We start from the raw sequence: 20,688 nt of genomic DNA on the forward strand, positions 1-20,688 counted from the left end.
CGCGTTCATTTTCATCACACTAACTGCTTGGTACAGGATTGTTTAAATGGATTGGGAAATCTCATGAAAACTATTAAACTAAATGGTTCTGCTTATGGGCATGCACTTGAGTATCTTACCATTTTCCAGAAGCAATCAGAAACTTGCTTTGAAAAAGCATGGGCATTGGAGGCTGGCTGCTGGCGTGTGGATCCTCATGCTACCATTGTTTTGTTCTATGACAATAAGAACACTACAAAACATTTCTGTGCCTCAGTTTCCTCATTAAATATGGTTATAACAACTGTGCCTACCTCACAAGATTACATGTGAGGCCCAAACAGAGTAATATATAGTGTACCCTGCCTGGCATCAGGTAACTGTCTCTTAAAATGGCCATGAAGATAATGTAGATGTAGCTTTAAAAATTTTTTTTTTTATTTAGGGTTTATCTATTCATTGAGAGAGAGGGAGACAGCGGGGAAGGGGCAGAGAACGAGGAAAAGAGAATCACAAGCAGGTTCCACACATCAGGCGGGGAGCCTGATTCGGGGCTTGAATGAACTCACAGACCTTGAGATCACTACCTGAGCTGAAATCAAGAGTTGGACACTTCACCAACTGAGCCACCCAGGAGCCCCTGATGTAGATGTAGCTTAACATATAATTATAATTTCACTTATTTAAGGCCAAACGTTCTAGTTCGGTGGAGTTTGCCAAACCCAGTGATATCTTTGGGATCTCAAGACCATGGCTTCGTTGCTCCCTCACTTTCATGCTACTTCCTTTGAATGGGCAAGCAAGTCTGTTGACCAACTGGAGACTTTTCAGCAACAGTTCTGCTGACTTCACTTTCACGTGCCCTCAGGGCTAGCAGCCATCAAGCCAGGGAGCAATAAAATGTGTTGGTGGGAAATAAACGAGGAAGAACAAGAACAAAAAAAAAAGTGGCCTGAGCTCATTCAATGACAATATTTATTATATGGAACAATGATCATGGTTTAGACGTGTTTGTTCTCTGTTACACTGTAAATATGGAAGAAATGTCATTGCTCAATAGCTGTCTGGATCGCTTACGGGGTGGACTTGTGAGGTAGAGCTGTCTCAGGGTGCCTTCAAAATACAGTGACATTTTTGCATTGAGGCTTTCGTGATGAGTGCTGGATTGGGTCAGTCGCGAGTGGAAAATATTGCCACCTATAGGCCAGTTGTTATGATAAAATACCTCATCATGTTCTTGGCACCATTTATCGAACAAAACCTTTCAGTGGGCTTAAGGTTGAGCAGAGAAGTTAAAATGGCAACCAGTATCCCAATCCTAGTAGACTGCAAATCTCAGGGAGACAGTGTGGAACTTTAGCATGAGCTCAAGCTTTGAGCTCAGTCAGACTTCCAACCTGATTTCAACTTAGTAACTGTGTGACTTTGGCACTCGTATTGAGCCTCTATGAGGAAATCATCTCAGAAATACGGGTAGTAAAACCTTCCACGCGGGTTGTTGCGAGGGCTTAATGGGATTGACATTATAATGATCTATATTGTAGATACTCAATAAATATCCTTGCCTTGTTTTATTCGTTGCCTGCCTCTTTCCAGTTTCTTACATGCCATTTGGTAGTCCAGATTTTCAAGGTGAATTATTTTGCAGATAGCAAGCCAGATACTGGAGAAGGCATAAGCTATTTGAGGACTTTGGATCTTTCTGCTAAATGGAGGCCAGGGCCCAGAGTCAGTATTTAGACTTTCCAGTACATTGGTCAGCTGTTTCAGCAAGTCAGGTATACTGAAAGCATGGGCTACTGATGAGTGTTTCCCAGTGAGCTGCTGCATATGGACGTGCTTTGTAAAATGTCAAGGGCTCTAGGATCGTACAGTTGTCACTATCACAGTTGGAAGCATTTAATCCTTTTTCCTTCTCGTTTTACAGGTTAGGGAGTTGAGACCTGGAAAGATGAAAAGTGATTTTCCCGAGCACCTAGATCATTGGCCTCTTCAGCATCACAGTAGCAAACATTTGCTTGCCTAGTGCCAACTACTGATCTAGGCACTTCCCACGTATTACTGGTAATCGCGAAATCTTCATAACAACCTCATGAGGCGGCTTCTATTATCCCCATTTTACAGATGAAGAAACAGAAGTAAAGAGAGGACACAGAGCTATTAAGTGATAGGGATTTGAACCTTAGCAGTTGGACTCCAGAGTAGTCATTTTGACAACTATGTATACATATGCACATTAAAGAAAATAAAACTGGGCCCAGATGATGAATACAATTCTCTTTATGTTTGATCCTTCCTTTTTCCACTTCATAAAGCCTTTTGATTAGTTTAGTAGCTTTTGAGACTGTTCTAAAGGTTGCAACAATGCACAGAAAATGTATTGGTTACATAAAAAAGAAAAAAAAGGAAATAACTGCCAAAGTCAACCAAAAGAATCTAAAGGTAGCTTTGAGACAGTCTCCTATGAGGTTGATGATGGCAGAGGTGAAAAGTGGGTAGTGGTTTGTTCCAAAAGAAATCCAAGACATATCTTTTACAGCCTAGATGAGGAGACCTATGAAAACAGAATGAAGTTCAGTAGAAGTTGGGGGAGAGAGAGGAGTTTACACTGACAGGGTAAGGGTTTCAGGTGAGAGATGGAACTGAAGGAGGCCTCAGGGGTGTGAGAAGCTAGAGTTGGCACGTGCTATGGTGAGGACGACCAAGGACCCACAAATAACGTCAGAGGAGAAATGGACAAAGAAAAACAAAAACACCAAGGCTACTCAGATCAGAGAAGAAAAGAGCTGGAGAGATATGAAAGCTCACTTTCAATATTTTAGGGTTGTCATATGGCAAAGGGATTAGATTTATATGTGTTGTTCTAGAAGACCGCAGGAGGGCAAAGGTATGCAGGTAGAGGGAGGAAGATCTAAAACCAAAATGGGGAGGACCTCTCAATATCAGATACAATGCCAGCATTTCAGCAGCCACAACAGAAGGGATTACTTTCACAATTATGTGGCTCTTGGTCACTGCAAAGACATGTATAAGCAGAGGCTGCATTACTGGTAATCTTGTAAAGGGAAGCAAAGCACACAGCACAACAATAAATATTATACTATGTTCCCACGTCATAAAACTTATGTATGTAACATATGCAGACGAAAATACACCAAACTCATAAACACTTGCCTTATATAGTCATGTTTTTTTTTCAGTTTTTAAGGAATATATATTAAATAATTTAGGACAGCCTATAATAGTTTCTTTTTTATTTGGAAAGACTTAGGAAGTTTAATGACATTTTCTGAGGCCACAACTAAAAGCCAAGAATTGAATCCGTCTCAAGTCCAGTCTTTATTTCTGGAAACCAGAATCCCACTTTTTAGAGAATTAAGAAGAGAGTGAGTAAACATAACGTGGAGGTTGTGGGCACAGAATACGAAATTGTAGATTAGGAGCTTTTCAAGTAGCAAGCAGCAGATTTGAGGAGTGAGACTCGCAAGTGACAAAGGGCACCGTTGAGTCCGTTGGAGCTGAATGGTGACAAAGCAGGGTTATTGGAGATGGATGCCACACCTTGGCAAGTGGCAGATGTGGTATCGAGATAAAGTTGCTGCCTCTCTCTTTAAAAGCCCTTTGTAATTGACAAAAATGCCCCCAAACCAATATTAAGCTTTTTTCTATGGTTGAAGCTGTTTTGATTTTTTAGTGACTTCTTATCCTTTTACAGGATTGGTTCCTTTGCAATGAAATTTCCTTTTTTATTTTCCTGTGTAAGCTAGAAGTCATGTTTGGGAATAGATCCTGTGGTCCTGGCTACTTGAGAGTGGAATGGAGTCTAGCCATGTTTAGGGCCAGAAGTGGTCTTAGCTGAGTTAGAACCTGATAACATTATTTGTACAAGTGTAGTCTGCCTCCAAGATAGAGGGAGGTGTTTTATGACCACAGGCTTTATGAATTGTAGCTATAAAATAATCAATCTTTTAAAGCAAACATAGCATAATGTGTATATCCAAATGTGAATTGTCCTTCAGGGCTGTGACCCTTGGAAACTTTTCATACCTACTAGTATAAAACATATTTAAACCTACCAGTGGAAACATCTTTCAGAGCCAATTTATTACACACACACACACACACACACACACACACGCACACACGCACACACACACATTATTTTACAGTATATTTTGGGGGCACCTGTGTGGCTCAGTTGGTTGAACACACGACTCTTGATTTCAGTTCAGGTCATGATCTCACGGTTCGTGGGGCTCTGTGTTGAGTGTGGAGCCTGCCTGGGATTCTCTCTCCCCCTCTCTCTGCCCCCCCCCCACTTGTACTCTCTCAAAATAAATAAACATTAAAAAAATAGAGTACACTTTATTTTTAACAGAAAATATTTTATCTCGCTTGATAACCAATTTTATTTCCCAGAGGTACTGGCTATGAACACCTCTTGGCTATTGGAAAAATCAAATCCGTCATTAAAAGACAGAGCGTTTACCATGGAAGAGATAGAAACGTAACAGGGTTATGCTGACTTTGAAGACCCTACACAGAACTGCAAAGTATTTGAAATACATTGAATGCAATACATTGACTGAATGATTTGCTCATTATTTGCCAGTTGCTGGAGAGAGGTTGGAGCTATGGCTGCTGGACTAAGTTGAGAGATACCACGAAAGAGAAGAGGATCCCGAGAGATGTTGCGAGTTCTGACAGGTAGCAGCTTCACCTATGGGGAGACAGGCTGGGTGAGTCAGGAAGGACCCCCTCAGGATGTGGATCATTGCTGGTACTCTCATTGTTCTTTTTCCGTATCCTTCACTATTCTTATTATCATTTTACTTAGGTTCATTGGAATTTTGTAAGGCTAACTCGCACCACCACGTAATTCTTAAAGGGGATTTTGATAAGGTTTCCAAGCAGTGTTGCATGTTTCTCATGTTTCTCATGTTTCCCATGTTCTCTGCCCTCATTACTTTACAATCTGATTTGAAGTCATTGCCCATCCTGGAGTTTCAGCAGACCAACTGGGCTCCAGGTACCGAGAAAAGGGCAAGCTTTAGGTAGCAAAGGGCTTCCCTGTCTAGTTTCTGGCTCAGAGAAGCACAAATATCCACCTTTCATGTGTATCAGATCCAGAATCATCTGTAAGAGCTGGGCTGACTTCAGGAGCAGATGATTTTTCCCTTTCATCTCTAACAAATAATGGTGCTTAGAGCAATGCGTGTTTACCGGTAACAAATTCCACCAATGGGTGTGGTTGAAAAGTTGAGTGCTGTGGACCGAGTGGCTTCAGCTATTGTCTACAGCATTTCCTCCCTTGTCTGGGAGGTTCTGGCTCCTCCGGCAAGGGCAGTTGCAGGCCCAGATAAATGTCTGGGTTTTCTTACTCAAGGATGAGGAGGTGAGGGCGGCGGGGCAGTGGGGGCGGCGGTGGAGCAGGCTTTCTGGCAGGGATTCCACTAGGGGGTAAGTCTATCTTTAAAACAAAATAAACTGGGGCCACCCGTCTCAGCAGCTAAATGATTTCCTGGTTGATAGGAGGTGAGGACAAGATGAATGGCTTTGGGAAAAGAAACTGTGAGGAGAGAAAGGAAGAAGAAAAATGAGGGAAGCATTGAGGAAGACTTATGAGCCAGAAGAAACGTAAAGGTAGACGATTTGCTTTTTCAGTTTGGAGCGGAGACAGGAAGATAATCCCTTGGTCCTCAAATAGTAAAAGCCCTGGGGTCTGTTCTTCCCCCGGAGTCCCCGGCGATGATACTGAGCCCCTAGGGAAAGACAGCCAGCTTGCCTGAGGTTTCCAAATCCCGTCTTGTGGTGAGAGCCTGAAGACTGTCAGGGCCAAAATCAATACCTGTCGTGTACACATCAGAGGTGGTGCCCTCAGATAGGATTAGGCTGTCTGGCCATCGTTTGTCATGGGTGTTTCTCTGCAAATGTTGTATGGTTATCAGTCCAGTTCACCTGATTTTTTTCTTTTTTTAAAAAAAACAAAACTGCAGGCCATCTTTGAGAAGACCTCAGCCTAAACGGTGGAAATACATAGATTCATCTGTGCCTTGAATTCACACGTAGCAAAAACAGCACACACCAGCAGGGGCTTGTCCTCTGTCCCCATCCATTAGGATTATGATAAATGAGGTCGGAGGAAGGCTGGGTCTGGGTGGTTCCATTTGTGTGTTGGTTTCTTCCTGTCCTCTGGGTTTTGGGTCACCTGCTGCTCTGTGTCAGTAGCAGAGTGCTGGGTCACATCCAGCACTGTCTAGGTTTTATGGGTCACTCTCTTGAATGAAAGCTTGATTTTCCACGGAAGAGAATGCTGTCTCCGGCAATTGTTCAAAATGTAGCATCTCAAATGTAGACCCTTCAACTGTGTTTACATGCCTGTGCAGGCTTGCTCTTTTCTTAGCTTTCAATTCTTCAGATATGGAATATGCTGGAGATGTGACTCCTTTGTTGTTCAAGGGTGATTTGCATATCGTCTTGACTGATGTGCGTGCACAACTTGCCTGTGACCGGGGCTGTGGTGGCAAGGGCTGTAGAGACATCTGTGACTTTTGATGGAAGGAAGCAGTTTCTTACTGAGAGTCACCCACTCCTTAACTCCCTCTAGTCTGTCTGTGAGTTCCATGTTGCCTTCATGACTGCTCAGCTCAGCTGAATACTGTCCTCTTGCTATTTAATTAAGATTTTGCTGTTTTTTGAAACCCTATAAATGTGTAATCTCTGTGTCTCTGTCTCTCTCTCACACATACACATGTAACAGTGAATGACTCATAAATATGAAAAGTAAAATTTTGAATTTTAACTCTGGAAAATCAACCTGATTGATAAAGTACTGATATAATATTTCCAAAGTGGAAATTCATGAAGAAAATAGATTCTTAGGCACTTAGTAATACCAGGAACATTTTACCAGCATTGTCTCATTTAATTTCTAACAACTTTTAAAGACAGGGTATGCTTTATTGTAGCAATCAAGCAACTGTAACTTGCCAAGGCCACGGTAAGCACGGGGCCAGGCCAGGGGTCTGCTGATGTCCCACACTGTTAATTATTCTCTGTGCTGAGCTTTAGCTACTTTGCAGCTATTTATTGCATTAAATTCATAATCCCGCTTTCATCATAGTAAAAACAGTAATAATCACACAACAGAACTATTTGCAGTGGCCTCTGGCCAAGGCCATTTGATCCAGAGTCAAAACCTCATATTTGTATAGTGCTTTTACTTTGTCAGAATCTAATAAGGGTGGTTTTCATACCTGAGGACAATCAAACTGATGTCTATTTAGTATAGTAACATATCAAATTATTAATGGCATATATATTTTAGTCTGTTTCTATGCTTATCATTCTCTCCGTTTTAGAAAGTTGGGGGCTCAAAAATGCTTTAGAAAAATTTCTTCTCCAAGGACAGGAGATGGCTAGGTGTCCCTTTTAAAGGCAATGCTTCTTAGTGAGAGAGTGGAGATGAGAATTCATGTCTCTAACTGAGAGTTTATTGTCCTTTCTAATAACACCACACAATCTGGTGTCTATCTAAAGGCGTAGGTTCCTTGTCTATTAATAGCTCTACTATTAATAATGTGCAGTGACTGGATATGCCAAGATTTTGCTGGTGTTTTGGAGAACTGAAAAGGTTTCCGAGTTATATCTAGAAAGTCTTTGGAATTATTTCAACATGCTATATGACTGGCAGCTGAAAATATGACAAGTAGGAAGGAAATGAGAATGCATCGACAATCTGTTATTTGCTAGACCTATCGGTAGGCACTTTTTCTATAATAACCTTGTGAAACTGATATTAACTCTACTTTGTAGGGGATGAAAGGTCAGAGAAATTAGTAATTGCTCCCAAGTTGTACCCTAGGAGTGTTTGAATCTAGTCTGTCCAATACCGAAGCTTTTACACTTTTATTTCCTTGCCGCCATGTAGTTTGAAAAAATCAAATACATAGCATTTCGTGCCTGGACCACCTCAGCAAGAAAACTGGGCACTCACTAAAGTAACATACACTAAAAATAAACACCCCTCTTCCTCCCACGAGCTTCCCAAGGTTGCAGAGAGGAACACTGGAGGTCTCCTAAGCATAGGAATGCTGCCTACAGTAATCTAACATCAGAGAATATCATTCAGATCACTTTTTTTTTCTTTTCTGAGTTTGTCTGTCGGATCCCATATATATTTCTGAAGTTTTTTGTGATGGAAATTTTCAAGCATACACTACAGTAGAGAGAACAGTATATTGAAGAACTGGGTACCTGGACCTGGCTTCAATAATTTCTGCCTTAGGGCACCTGGGTGGCTCAGTTGGTTAAGCATCTGACTCTTGATTTTGACTCAGGTCATGATCCCAGGGTCATGTGATGGAACCCTGAGTTGGGCTCTGTGCTGAACGTGGAGCTTACTTGAGATTCTCTCTCTTCCTCTCCATCTGCCCCTACCGCACTCTCTCTTTTTTTCTTTCTCTCTCTCAAAACAACAATAATAATAATTCATGCCCTAGTTTTATGCTCTCTATATACTCTATATATGTTGGCATAAATTATGGATGGTGTGTCTGCATTTGATGGTGAGTAGATAATGGACCATACATATGCTTTTTACCTTTTAGGCCCTAGTTCTTATCCCAGTACAGGATGGATATTTTTTTCCTCCAATACAAAGTCTTAATGGGTTATCAGTAACGACATCTTAAAGAGCATAATGAGAGACACCATAAACCAGCTAGCAAAAGAAGGTGCAGTAGGAATATAAATATTTCACCTTGGAAACAAAGCAAGGTCAAGAGAAGAGCATGAGGACTCTGAAGATTAGGAGCATGAAAACAAAAGGCCATTTGGAGCCATTCTATTCCCATGGGTGCATGGGTGTTGCTTCCATTCAGGGTTGTTGGGAAGGGCACTGGTAGGGCCGGGCTATCAGGATGAGATCACTGGATTACCTGAGACATGACTGTCCTTTGCCACATGGAGCATTTGTCTTCAGTATTGAAGCTCATCTGCCTTTAGGGAAATGGAGACTCCAGGAAAGAAATGTGTTATGCTGTCATTTTTCTTACATTTTTCAATGTTTATTTATTTTTGAGAGAGATAGAGTGTAAGCAGGGAGGGGCAGAGACGGAGGGAGACACAGAATCCGAAGCAGGGTCCAGGCTCTGAGCTCTGAGCGCAGAGCCTTACATGGGGCTGGAACCCACGAACCATGAGATCATGACCTGAGCCGAAGTTGGATGCTTAACTGACTGAGCTACCAGGTCCCCGATATACTGTCATTTTTCAATTATTCACATAAGTGCTTGAGAACAGAGGCATGGATTATAGAAAATGAGGAAGGTATTGCCATACTTAGATTTGTCTGTGAGGTGTGTCTATCCTGGAAATTCCCTTTAAAAAGCATAGAAGGCCATTCTGTTATAGTCCGTCTCTGTTGGAGCTGCCTTCTTGTGCCACCAACCTTCAGCCACACACCTTCCCTGCTCCCCTCTCCGTCTCCTCCTCTGGTATTACCTTAATGGCAGGGTTTCAGAAAGCCCTGGTTCTTATACTATATACACATTTAAAATATTGGCAAAATTGGAATTAGGCAGATGAGACTCTAAGAGTTCAGCTGGGATTTTCCAAAGCAATCCAGTTGACAGACTTGAAAGCCTTTGTTACAAGTCTGCTCTCAGATACAATTACTGAAGACCTTAGATATCATAGACCTCCTGGCCCATTTTCCTTGGCAACAGGGGTTCCAGCTCTATCAAAAACTTCCTTCCAGCTCTGTTTTTCACATGATAATAAGTCTGTTTCACGACTTTGTTCTGTCTGCTGGCCCCTCCCACCCTGGTACTGGAAAGGTTTTCTTCCTGACATTGTCCTCACAACAAATTGTCGGAAGAGAAGATAAGGTTTTCTTTAACAGCAATAACCTAGTACACTGCACAGGTGTCTGTATTTATGCATCCCATGCAGGGGGGAAAAAGCTTGTTCTAACCTGCCTGCGAATTCAGAATCCAACCCCAAACCAATTAGTCCTTCACTTCACTTGTGTAGACCCAGCATACTTTTCTTGGAGGACTCAATTTTATTAAAAAAGCATAGCACAGGACTTAGGGACACAGTGATTTCCCCATCTCAAATCACCTGGTACTGTTTTTATTTCACTGCTTCTGTTTCTTTCCTGCATAAGTACGTGTGATTTTCTGGATTTGTCCCAATTTTAGTTCAAACAGTGCAGTCACCAAATTTACAGGTGATACTAAGTAATATAAAATATTTTGCGTCCACACTGAAGAGAATTGCCTCTGTGTAGATGAAATAATAAATACAATAAGAATAATAAAAACCAGTATTTATTATGTGTTTACTCTTTACCAGCACTGTATTGAGTGATTTACTTGCATTACCTCTTCTGTCTTCAAAATATCCTTACTAGGTAAATTCCATTATAATCGTCACTTTACAGAAAGGGAGCATCGAAGCTTAATGGGTTTAGTTGACGTACCTCACAAGAGAAGAGCAGAGCTGGGGTTTGAGCACAGGGAGAATGGTTACCCTGAAACACAAGCTGTGGCACGTGGGCATGCGTGCGCGCGCGCACACACACACACACACACACACACACACACACCAGCTGCTGAACATGGACCCAAGGCAAGATAGCCTTGAGCAGAGGAGTTGTGCCTGAGAGTGAAACTGTAGGGATAAAAATAGGGAAAGGCGTGAACATGGTTGGTTGGGGTTGATCAGGATGGGCCCATGGGGCAAGATCACTTTGAAGGAAGTTTAGGAGGTGAGAAAATAGCGGTAGATATGAGACGAGGGGTGGTCAGTGGATTAGGTAAATAAAGGTAATGGAGGAGATTTCAAGTCCAAACAAGAAGCTGGGGACAGATGGGGACAATGGAAACATCTCTAGGCTCCCTCACATACTTTAAGAGAAATGGTGGTCAGTTGCTTTGCTTTTTAATAGCAGCAACATGCTTATCATATAGACTAATGGGAGGCTTATACAGCATCCTGTTTCTGGAGGCTTCCATCTCTCTGATGGGTTAGAATTGGGTTCGTTCCTCTTTACCCACTGTTTTGATCCACAGCGTTTTCTTCCCATTGTACTTTTCTTCTAGACACCTGAGATTTATTGAAAGAAGTGAAGCCCATCTATGCTTTTGAATTTGATGTCTAATATTAATTGCCACATCTTATGAATTATAAATTATTCTTTTTTCAAAGGCTTACTTGAAATGTATTAGAGATCTAATGTATATAAAGATAGGAACCTTGTATGCAGGTATCTTCTACAGTCAGTCCTATGAGATTTTATGATTTAACACGTGCTTGACATATTCAATGAAAGGGTTTATCTGCCATGGTTTTATTGGAACAGATAACTTATCTTTTTTAAGGTACATTTTACTGTGGAGCCAGGATATTTGCTACTAAGGTAGAATGTCATACTTAAAACAATGTCTAAATAGGAAAGAATAATATTTGCACACAGGCAATGTGGTATATAATTGTATTTAGGGCTGAATTATATTCTGAAACACGTTCTATAACATAAAACCTAGCGCATTTAAAAATCATTTTTACCAAATTCTTAAATAATACTTGTTTACCTTTAAAATCTTGATCTGTTTCTCCGAAGACAAATTATTATTCTTTTAGTTGTTGAGCCTTCTGATCAAACAAATTCTTTTCCTGTTTCACTATAGTCATGTAAAATATTTTACTTCAAAGGAAAAATGCTATGAATTTATAGTGATTTCAGAATTTAAAAATCTGTTTCCTATTTTGTTGATTAAGACAGAGGAGCATTGATTGTGAATAAGGAATATGCTATGTTGAAAACAAAATTAAGGATCCTGATGTTTCTGTGCCAGATAGCACAAAAACTAAAAACACCACAGGAATTTTTCAACATTATTAACCTCTTGACAATGTGTGGGTCGTATAAAGGACAAATGAATGTTTTGAAGGGACCGAGAATGCCGATTTTAACCGACTGTCCAATCACTGTAGATAAATATTTGTGTTCCTGGAGATTATTAGATTTTTATCAAAGCAAATTGAATTGGAAACATGGCATGTATTAAGTCATTGGTGCTTATTGTCTAATTCTTTTTCCCATAGAAGTTTCTATGCACTGAAAGAGCACTAACTCATCGGTTAGACATACCATGTAATGATTCTTATCATATCCAGACAAAATAAAAGCCTTTTAAGAAGCTACTTCATAAGACAACTGCATAGCTTTCCTCACAGGAACTCGTTAAACAAATAATGATTATTAAAGCTTTTGGGTCAATCGCTTACACCAGTTTAACAAGAACAATTCCAAAACGTCTAGCCCATTCCACATTCCATGTGACTAACTATGGTATCCAGAGCTTGGAAAATATCCAGGCAACTCAAAGTAGCTTTTCTCAAATGTTTTCTGGACACTGGATTTTAAGGAAAGTGATATAATTAGGTTTACAGAGAAGAGTCTTCAAGGCATGCCCCTTATCAATCCTATAAATGGTCTCAATTATACCCGAAAGTTGTCTAAAAGTACCCAAACGTGAAAACCTCGCAGCTTTAGTCCCTATCTATATTGGTGTTGGCAAACGCATAGATTGATGTGGACATTTATTTGTATTTTAGTGACACAGATATACTAGCAGTTTTGCACAAGCCTCCAATAGAGGCCACCGTGAGTTGGAACGATTAGCTTCTAAAAATGTGTTCAGATTCACCATTCCTTTATGCTTATCATCATGGCATGTTTGGGGTAGAAGCAAGAAAGAAGGTTTATAGTGGAAAGGTAGGCACAAGAGAGAAGGAGGACAGGAACTGAGTCAGACAAGAAGGACTTTGGCGGGTTTGGGGTCAAGGCGGATAGGAGCAGCAGTTACAATATCCGGCACGCAAAAGCTCGAGTGCAGGGAGAGAGAGGGAGAAGACCAGCTGGTTCTTTAGGTCCCTGTCTCTTGTAAGCAGGGTCTGGAGTCCAGAACTTTGGAACTGAGTCAAAAACTCAAGATAAGGGATTTACAATAAAGTGTCAGTAACTCAGCAAACAGGACCAGAGGCCTAGGACACCAGCACTAACAGGCCAGTAATGCAAGGGACCTACATTTCCTGCTTCGACCCCAAACTTGTAACGATTTTGGGAAGCTCAGCGTTTTATTCTGTTCATTCAATTTATATTTACTAGGCACCTATTATGTGCCAGGTGCTGTATGAGCAGCAGAGGCTATTCCTGAACTAGACAGATGATCTCATTTTTTAAAGGAGACATACAATAAGTCGGTAAATAATGAAATAAACAAAGGAATCTAGAAGAAAATAAATGCCACAGTAAGTCTGAGAATGTGAGGAAGCTGTTTTAGGGAAGAGGGGTGTAGAGAGGGGTAGGGAAAACCTCTCCAAAGAAGTGATATTCGACCACTGAGAGTGAAGGTTGAGAATGCGTAGACATTTGAGGAGCTGGAGGGAGAACCTTGTGGAATGACCTGGAGGTGAAAAGGACAAAAGGAAGACGATTTTAAGAATAGGGAGCAAAGGAGAGGGTGGAGTGAAATGGGGGGATAGAGAAATTGACAAGAGCTGGATCATACAGTTGGAGGGGAAAAGCATTTGGCTAGGGTAAGGCATGGGCCAAGTAGTCGAATGACTGATTTGAAGTAATTCACTGTTTCTATAGTTGTAAACCAGAAAACAGGTCAGGAACGCCTGAAAACTCTGCCCATACATTGTGAAGAACTTCCTGAGGAAGTTTCCTAAATTGGACACCAAGTATGAAGCGGACCCCTGGTGCCGGATCTTGGTGTGCAAGTGAGTTTCTGAAGGGCCCGGGGTTAAAAATTAACTCCAGGGCAAAGCACTGCCGTCCAAAACACTGGTGGTAGTAGCCAGAGGGTTTTTTCTTTGGATGACGAAACTGATGGGGCAGGATGGTGAGTCACCCAGCGTGGGCTGGTGTGAAGCAGGGAAGCAGAGCATAATGTGGGTTAGCCTGGGAGGCGCATGAATAAATAGTAAAATGGAAAAAAACGCAGAAAGCATCATCGTTCGTGTGATTTCCTTCCCTCTACAGAGTCAGAGAAGTCATAGGTCCCCTGAGGAGGTCTTTCAATTGGTTAACAACATACTATGCCCTTCTTGTGAATTTTTTAGTTAGTACAAAAATATGCTGATAATAATAGCTAAGAAAAGTAGTGGCAACATCTTGATTCTTCTTCCGGGTTAAATTGGGTCTCCCCCAAAGATCTGCCGAGGTCCTTATCCTCAGTACTTCAGAATGTGATCTTTTTTGGAAATAGGGTCATTGCAGATGTCATTAGTTAAATTAAGGTGAGGTCATATTGGAGTATGGTGGGCTCTTAATCCAACCTGACTGGTGTCCTTATTAGAAGAGGCAACTTGGACACAGAGACGGTGCAGAGATGGCCATGTGAAGACACAGACACACAAGGAGAATGCCATGTGAAGAAGGAGACAGAGGTTGGAATGATGTTTCTCTAAGCCAAGGAATGCCAAGAATTCCTGACCATCACGAAGCTAGGACAGAGGCATGGAGCAGATTTCTCTCAGTGCCCTTCGAAGGTACCAACCCTGCTGATCCCTTGATCTCAGACTTTTAGCTTTGAGGACTGTGGAAGAATAAATTTCTGCTGTTTTAAACCACCCAGTATTTATTTGTACAGCAGCCCTGAGAAATGACTACAGTGCCTTCTCATTCTTCTGTTTGACTCTCTTCCACCATTGTCCCTTTTGCACTATTATCCATTAAGACCAAGTTACTTTTCCTACCACTTGTGCTCTTTCTGCCAAGAATATCCTCATTCCCTTCTTTGTCTGTTTTAAAATAATTTTAAAATAATTATTTTGAATAATTTGAAAATAATTTAAAATAATTCAAAAATTTTTAACGTTTGGGGGCACCTCAGTGGCTCAGTCTGTTGAGCAATGGACTCTTGGTTTCAGCTCAGGTCATGATCTCCCGGTTCATGGGTTCCAGCCCCACGTCGGGCTCTGCACTGATAGTTGCAGAGCCTGCTTGTGATTCTCTGTCTCCCTCTCTCTCTGCCCCTCCCCCACTATCTCTCTATCTCTTTCTGTCAAAAATAAACATTCAAAATTTTTTGATGTTTGGTTATAAAATATTTCAAGCATACACAGAAAATAATGTAACAGATTCCGTTTCCTCAACATCTCGATTTATCAGATGACAACTTTTTTTCCATATTTGCTTCAAATCTTTCCTTTTTTACCCTAAAAAGGAAATATTACTGATAAAGTTAATGCCTCCTCTCTTCCTACACACTTCCACTTCCCTGTTCTCCACAATGGTTGTTCTTCCTTAATTGTAAAGTAGCTTGCAGAACATCATGAACATCACCCAGGCCAACTCAACAACTCTGTCTCCTGTTCCCACAGTATTTTACACACAACTTATGTTAAGTAATGATCATATTGTTTTTTTTGTTTTTTTTAAAAATTTTTAAAATGTTTTTATTTATCTTTGAAGGAGAGAGAGACAGAGCATGAGTGGGAGAAGAGCAGAGAGAGAGGGAGACACAGAACTTGAAGCAGGCTCCAGGCTCTAAGCTGTCAGCAAAGAGCCCAATATGGGGCTTGAACTCACAAACTGTGAGATCATGACCTGAGCTGAAGACAGGTGCTTAACTGACTGAGCCACCCAGGCACCCCGATCATATTGTATTTTGATTGTAGTCTTTTTCTCTATAAGAAAAAGCAAATGGTCATTTTCTTTTTTTAATTTTTTTTAGTGTTTATTTATTTTTGAGAGAGAGAGAGAGAGGGAGACACAGAATCTGAAACAGGCTCCAGGCTCTGAGCCATTAGCACAGAGCCTGATGCAGGGCTCAAACTCACAAACGGTGAGATCATTACCTGAGCCCAAGTCAGAGGCTTAACCGACTGAGCCACCCAGGCGCCTTGTCAATGGTCATTTTCAATCATTATCTGGTGCCTACACAATGTTTAGCTCTTGGTTAAACAATTTTAATTACATAATGTCTACATGAGAGCATCTGGCCCTCAGAAGAGCCCTGTGCTTATCAGGACTGGAATTGTCAGTCTTTTTTTTTTTTCCTGGAAATTGAAACTGAATTTTGCTTGTGTCATGCGCTAGGTGATGTGGCTTGTCCACAATTCTTCCTTCCCTCCTCATCCTTGCTGTGGTGTATCCTGTGTGGAGTATGTTCTCTGCCCCCTGGGGTTGGGCTTGACCATATGATTCGTTTTGGTCAGTGGAATGAACGTAGGCACAAGTGACAGTGTGTCAGTTCCAAGCCGAGGCTTTGGGAGGTTTGTGTGTTTCTGCTTTCTGCTCTGTGGCTCTGCCATTCTCGAGGAAAACAGATGAAAACATGCCGCAAATGGCGGCCGGTCCCAGAATACGGAGACACCTGACTCTACCCTGAAGGCTGGCTGGAACCAAGCCTCGTGGAGCCCCAGCAAATATACAGACTTGTGAGCGAAAGTCCATGCTTTCTGATGTAGGTCCCTGAGGTTTGGGATGGGTGTTCCCATCATAGTGGGAACCTTGTTGTTTTACACCTGACTAGTTGATGGTAGGGCCAGACTAGAACACACACTGACTAGTAATCTGGTGTCTTGCTACAATTATCCTGTTATTCATCTAGGGATTCAACAAATATTTATCACATTTTACTATGGAAAACAGCACCACACACCACAAAAACTGAAAACAAAGAGACTATAGTCTCTGGCCTCACAAAGAACAGATTTCTAATAAGGGAAATAGACAAAAACAAGTCAATTTAAACCCGAATATGATGACAAATTCTTATAATAGCACAAAAGTCTTTCTGAGAGAGAATAATGGGTGGGGTGAAGGACTGGAGAGGATGACCTTTATGGTGGCTAAGGTAGGGCTCTTGGAGATGCTAGTGAAGTTGAGCGAGCATATCTTTCTCTCCCTTGAATGGTCTCAGATAACGGCTTCACTTTCTTCATTTTCCTTTATTTGCATAGTGTCTGTCCAACTGTGTGCCCGTGCTCTGGGCTGACTAGGTGTCCTTGGTTTGCATCCTGTGTTCAGAGAGCTATTGGGTTGTTTCATAAGTTCTTACAGAAAGAGCGAGAAGGGCTTCATTTTCCCTTTTCCGAAGGGAAAAATCACATCCCCTCCCCAGAACAACAGGCCGAAGTCCCCGGCTGTGAATGCAATCTGATTTCTCTCAGGTGAGAGGTATTCTGTAGATGGAAAGTCAAAGGAAAAATGTGACTTTAGCAACACTGTAGGGACTGTGGTCAGTGCTGAGCTTATAAAGGCCTTTGTTTTCCATGTTTTGATTGGCCCCGGGAGGAGCCTGGAGCAGCCCGCACACCCATCTGTATCCATGTTAGTGGGACTGAAAAGTGCTGACACAGGATTGCAGATCAGGGCTTGCGGCTTGCCAGGGTAAACTTGTGCAATGCACTGTACATCCCTCCTAACAACACTGCCTCTTTTGTCGCTTAAACAGAGGCTGTTAAGAACACGGGTCATTAAAGAGAGCTTTAGGAAAGTAGGCAACATTTTCCAATATTGTGGCTCTAGGCGATCCTCATAAAGTTTCAGCAGCTCTGGACGAAGTGAAGCATTCATGAATGACTAACAATAGTTTGAGAATCATAATCCGAATTGATCAGAAGCAAGTAAATATTTCAAAATATACCTTCTGAATGTCAAAACAGGTCTATTATTGTGGAGACTTGGATGAAGATTAAGTATTTTTTTTTTTAATGTATATAAATATCACAAGTAAGAAGGTTTTCAAAGCTTAAATTGGCCTGGGAATCTCTAGCTTACCGATGGAAGCACAAATTCAGACACTGGTTTTGAGGATTTCTTTTTTCAAATTTTCAATACATAAAAAGTGCAACTGTAGGAATAAGGAGGGGGAAAAAGGTTCCTATTCTACCAGCCAGAGAAGAATGTGGCTAACGTTTGAAAGCTGTTTCTGCTAGCATTTTTTCTACAAGTACTTCTTAAATATTTGAGCTCATACATACATGTAGTTGTATTCATACACTTTCTTTCACTTTTGTTATTCTTTAAATGTTTTTTTTTAATGTTTGTTTATTTATTTTTGAGAGAGAGAGAACACATGCAGGGAGGGGCAGGGAGAGGGGGAGACGCAGAATCGAAAGCAGGCTCCAGGCTCTGAGCTGTCAGTGCAGAGTCCCACATGGGGCTTGAACCCGCACCTGGGAGATCATGACCTGAGCGTTAGTCGGACACTTAACCGACTGAACCGCCCAGGCGCCCCTCTTTTGTTACTCTTTAGAAGAGATCACAGATTGGCCGACTGTGGGCCAAATCTGGTGCGTTGAGTGGACACAGCCACATTCATTCATTCACAGAATTGTGGATGGCTGTGTCATGCTGCAAGGGCAGAATGGGGTAGTCTCAACAGAGCCCATGTGGCCCACAAGGCCTAAAGTATTTGCTCTCGGGGCTTTACAGAAACAGTTTGCTAACCCCTAGGATAGATGATTAGATTCACACATGAACAACTGTAAGGCTCTTGTAAACACATACTAAAAGGTTATGTATCCATTGATACCTCTGCCGGCATTTGTCTGATGAGACTACCTTCTCCACCTAAACATGAGTTCATACTGACGTTTCCAACTGCAATCCATTACCACTCGTATCATGTTAGCGCCCCCCCAAATCTTGCTTATCTGGATGCACACGCTCCAACAGCGAGTAAACTTGCTCCCACCGTCTGCCAATTCCAATATACATGTATAGCAGTATCAGAATCGTTAACCCCTGGGGCGTCTGGGCGGCTCAGTTGATTAAACAACCGACTCTTGACTTGGGCTCAGCTCATGAGCTCGCAGTTCATGGGACTGAGCCCCGCGTCGGGCTCTGGGCTGACCGTGTGGAGCCTGCTTGGCATTCTCTCTCCCTCTTTCTCTGCCCCTCCCCTGCTCACACTCTCTGCCTCTCTCCCTCTCTCTTTCTCAAAATAAATAAATAAATAAATAAACATTTAAAAAACAAAAGAATCGTTAACCCTTGTTCCTGTGGCAAAAGACTTTATCAACTGGAGTAGAGTCCTTATGCACAGTACCTTTTACTGCGAGTCAGAGACCCCACTCATTTCCAAATGTATTTTGTTTGTCCACTGATTTTTAACTCTTATTTTATTACATTTCCTGTCTACGTTTGCGTCTTGTTCCTGGTTGTCAGTCATGATGTTGACATAGTGATAAAGGGAACAGGTGGTATATGTGGGAGAGTTTCAAATTCTTTGAGGTCATAAAATGTATGTGTATGTGCATGCATTTATCATAAAGCCTTGATCAAGCAGAAAAGCTGATATTAGACTGCAGGTAGAAAATGGCATGAAAAATGTCTATGCATAATTAATCCCACCAATATATGTAAAAAGGTAAAGTTGGATGAATGTTGTGGGCTTTATAATAAAATATTTCTCTCCCTTTAAATCTAATGTTCTCAGGGCACATGTAGGCTCAGTCCAGTGGGTATTCAACTCTTGGTTTAGGCTGAGGTCATGATCTCACGGTTTGTGGGATCAACCCCCGAGTTGGGCTCCACCCTGACAGTGTGGAGCCTGCTTGGGATTCTCTCTCTCCCTCTCTGTCTCTGCTCCTCCCCTGCTTGCTCTCTCTCTCTCTCTCTCTCAAAATAAGGAAATAAGCTTAAAATTTTTTCTGATGTGCAGGGCACCTGGGTGGCTCAGTCGGTTGAGAGTCCGTCTTCAGCTCAGGTCATGATCTCACGGTTTGTGGGTGTGAACCCCACATCCGACTCTGTGCTGACAGCTCAGCCTGGAGCCTGCTTCAGATTCTGTGTCTCCCTCTCTCTCTGTCTCCCTGCCTCTCCGCCACTCATGCTCTGTCTCTCAAAAATAAATAGATGTTAAAAATCTTTTTTAATTTTTGATGTTCTCAGCAAAGTAAGTGCAACCTATGTACCATTAATGTTCTGCCATGACTATTACTTATATTAAATATTATAATGTAAAGATAAGTGTGAGATTTAGTCTCAAAAATCAAGTAATGCAAATATCAAAACATAAATATTACAGACTTCTCATGTTGAGTCACTTTATAAAATGTTCCACAGACCTTCAGTTAACAAACAGTTTGGTTATCAGTGAGGCATGTGGTTTCCTTTAGGCAGTCTTTACATTAAAAATATTAATAGTAGGGGAGCCTGGGTGGCTCAGTCGGTTAAGCGTCCGACTTCGGCTCAGGTCACGATCTCGCGGTATGTGAGTTCGAGCCCGCGTCAGGCTCCGGGCTGATGGCTCAGAGCCTGGAGCCTGTTTCAGATTCTGTGTCTCCCTCTCTCTCTGACCCTCCCCCGTTCATGCTCTGTCTCTCTCTGTCTCAAAAATAAATAAACGTTAAAAAAAATTAAAAAAAATATTAATAGTAAAAAGTGAGCACATGTGATTTTGAGATAGCACATTTTAAAATTATCCCCCAAATTTCCTGCTTTTCTTTATGTTCTTTTTACTCATTCTTCTTCTTTTTGGTTCAATTTACTTTCCAGTTTTGTTGGCTGAGTGTCTGACTATTTCAAAATAAAATGTTATCTGTTTCATCAGATTCACAAACTTGTTGAATTTAGACATTAAAATGTTTAGCAAACCTGAACTAGAAGATGACACATTTTGGTGCTTGAATTTATCGAACACTATGGCTAAAAATGCTTTTTAAACAAAGCAG

At 41.5% G+C, this 20,688-nt stretch overlaps 1 long non-coding RNA gene across 1 annotated transcript; it reads left to right on the top strand.

Annotated features, from left to right (window-relative positions):
- Positions 1-605: 605 nt before the first annotated feature.
- On the top strand, positions 606-14,877 carry LOC122475142. The gene is made up of 3 exons (XR_006295102.1): positions 606-2,043; positions 4,592-13,779; positions 14,358-14,877. It is a non-coding gene; the product is annotated as an uncharacterized LOC122475142 (long non-coding RNA).
- Positions 14,878-20,688: the final 5,811 nt, after the last annotated feature.

Source organism: Prionailurus bengalensis, chromosome D4 (assembly GCF_016509475.1).
Source record: "Prionailurus bengalensis isolate Pbe53 chromosome D4, Fcat_Pben_1.1_paternal_pri, whole genome shotgun sequence".
NCBI lineage: Eukaryota > Metazoa > Chordata > Mammalia > Carnivora > Felidae > Prionailurus > Prionailurus bengalensis.